Here is a 2,723-nt window from a genome sequence, read left to right as displayed (position 1 = left end):
GGGGGGGGGTCAATTAGTTCTGGGGAAAAGGGAGATTGACAGACAGAACAATAGGGTGAAAGTAAAGAAGTTAGGACCTACTAGTGGCGACCCCCAACCTCCCGCGGGGGGCGGGGGACTCTTTTGCTGCTTATGTAGAGCCCTGCCCCTCCATCACCCAGAAGGAGCCACGGTCTGGTTTAGTTTAGTTTTAGTAAGAGTTGTACGGCACTTGCAACACTATAAGGTCATATAAGTGCCGAAGAATAGAGTTAGTCTTAGTACAGGTTTTACGGCGCTCGCAACTGCATAATAAGGTCATATGAGCGCCAGAAGAATAGAGGTGTTACAAGAGAGTAACAAACATAAAAAAGAAGAATGGGAGATACGGACAATTATGTTTCACAGTAAAAAAAAAGAAGCAAACCACACCAGAGCACCCGCCAACCACTCACAAAGAATAGAGGTGTTGCAAGAGAGTGACAAACACAAAACAGAAAGAGGAGAGATAGGGACGACATGTGTTTGATAGGAAAGAAGGAGAAAACAACACCAGAGCACTCGCAAACCAACCACCGAGCCTGGGTCTGGTATGACAGACTATGGTATAGATTTAACGCTCCCACCAACACTGTAACGCCTGGTCCGTGTGCAAAGGGAACATTTCCATCCGTCCACGATTGCTAATAGTATGCGAGTGACGCAACTTTCACCTGTTTCTCTTTAGTTTTAGTAGATTTTCACGGCACTCGAAACACAATAAGGTCATATAAGTGCCCAAGATTAGGGAGGGGGGGGGTGACACAAGAAAGTAACATTAACATTAACTTTTTTTCCCTTTTTTTAAGTTTTAGTTTTAGTAAGAGTGTTACGGCACTTGCAACACAACAAGGTCATACAAGTGCCGAAGATTAGAGGTGTTAAAAGAGAGTAACAAACACAAAATAGAAGGAGGGGAGAAAAGGACGACAGATGTTTGATGGGAAAGAAGGAGCAAACCACACCAGAGCACCTGCCAACAACCAGCGTCAACATAAACAAAGAAGGAGTAGAGATCACAAGGATAGATGTTTGAGAGGGAAGGAGAAGCAAATACACCAAAGCACCCATCAAACAACTGCTCCCATCAAGTCGCTACCCTAGAATTAAAAAGTTCTATCTTCTCAGTACCAAGTTTTGAGAAATTTGACGTTAAGAATGTTGAGTCTCAAAACAAATAACGTTCGTTAGAATGCAGTTCTTTGAATATCTTGATAACGACTCCGAATAATCTTGCGATTTTGGTTGAGTAGAACATACGCCATGGTCTAAGTAGCTCAGAACGGCCAAAATATCAGATAGAACTTTGCAATATGAAACAAAAATGAACTTCTTGACCTAAAAAACCCTATAAGTGATGTATCACACTTCATAGGTATTGGAAGAAGACAAGGAGTAATCTCGATTTTTGCCATTTGACGGCCATCTTGGATTTCAAGGCCTAATGGGTAACGCCCACATTTTAAAAAGAGGAATGGGGGCTAATTTTCTTACTTAGACCTTGAAGATGGTAAAACATGTTAAAAACAAACTCCCGGAGCCCACGGTCACGGGACTATGATTGTTTTTTACCCAACTTATACTAGAGTGGCGAAGTGAGGTACGTTATACTTCACAGCCGTGGGACCAGTGGAAACTTCCCTCGTGTGTACGTGGCCTATATAGTCACTTTACAGGCGGAACTTGCAAACCGTTGGCAGGCTTTTAAATGTACTAAGCCCAGAGAGCAAAACTTTACAGAGGAGAGAAACGGAAAAAAACTTTTTTCTTGCTTTTTTATTTTCAACATTTCTATTTTGAATTTTTCGACAAATGTTTCTAGACCACACGCAACCAGTACCATTGATGAAGAAACTGTAATTAAACAGAAAATAAATTCAAAATTTTGGGTTGAGTATATGTTAATAGTTGGCGGATAAAACGTGTTAAGCGTCAAATTAAGTTAAGGGGCTGAGAGTCTGGCTAAAATTCCCAAACAAACACGAATTGTAAGGGACTCAACCACGGATAGCCCGCATCGAAGCCCAGCGAAAAGACACCAACTTGTCAGGTGGCTAAAATGTTATACACCCCCCCCCACCCCCACCCCCTGGTCATCGATTTCCCAAACTCTAACCAACTTGTGGTTCGGGATAAAACTAACACTAATAATTCATTAGTTCATAGTTCATTCGATACAATGAAAAATTTAAACTGTCAACAATAACGGTCATTTAGAGCTATGAAAAGTAAAACTGACGATAAGCATGGTCATTTAGTGCTGGGAATGATCAAAACTAATGACAATAACGGTCATTTAGTGCCGAGAAAGATATAACCGATAACAATAGCGGTCGTTTAGTGCTGGGAAAGATTAACTCTAACAACAAACAGACAGGACAATGACATACAACAGTGGAGGAGAAAAGAAGTGCAAGACCTACCACTGGCATTCTCCAACCACCTCTAAGAAAAAATGGCCAAACGTACAGAGCTGGAAAACAAGCCACGAAAACGGCTCTTCCCAAAACAGCTGTTGGGTTATTTATTGGACTAACACATTCATATGTCCCGGGGCCGCTGTTCCTATTTCTGAAACACAAGTTTGTGTAATATCCATAACTGCACAGCGCTCAGCATACTAAAACTGAGGGCAATATTTTCCTATAATTTATCGGGTCGGAGCACGCGCATTCCACGCGCGTGAGTGTGTTCGTGTGTGTGTG

Source organism: Aplysia californica, unplaced genomic scaffold (assembly GCF_000002075.1).
Source record: "Aplysia californica isolate F4 #8 unplaced genomic scaffold, AplCal3.0 scaffold00968, whole genome shotgun sequence".
Taxonomy (NCBI): domain Eukaryota; kingdom Metazoa; phylum Mollusca; class Gastropoda; order Aplysiida; family Aplysiidae; genus Aplysia; species Aplysia californica.
Note: the sequence above shows the minus strand (reverse complement) of the source record.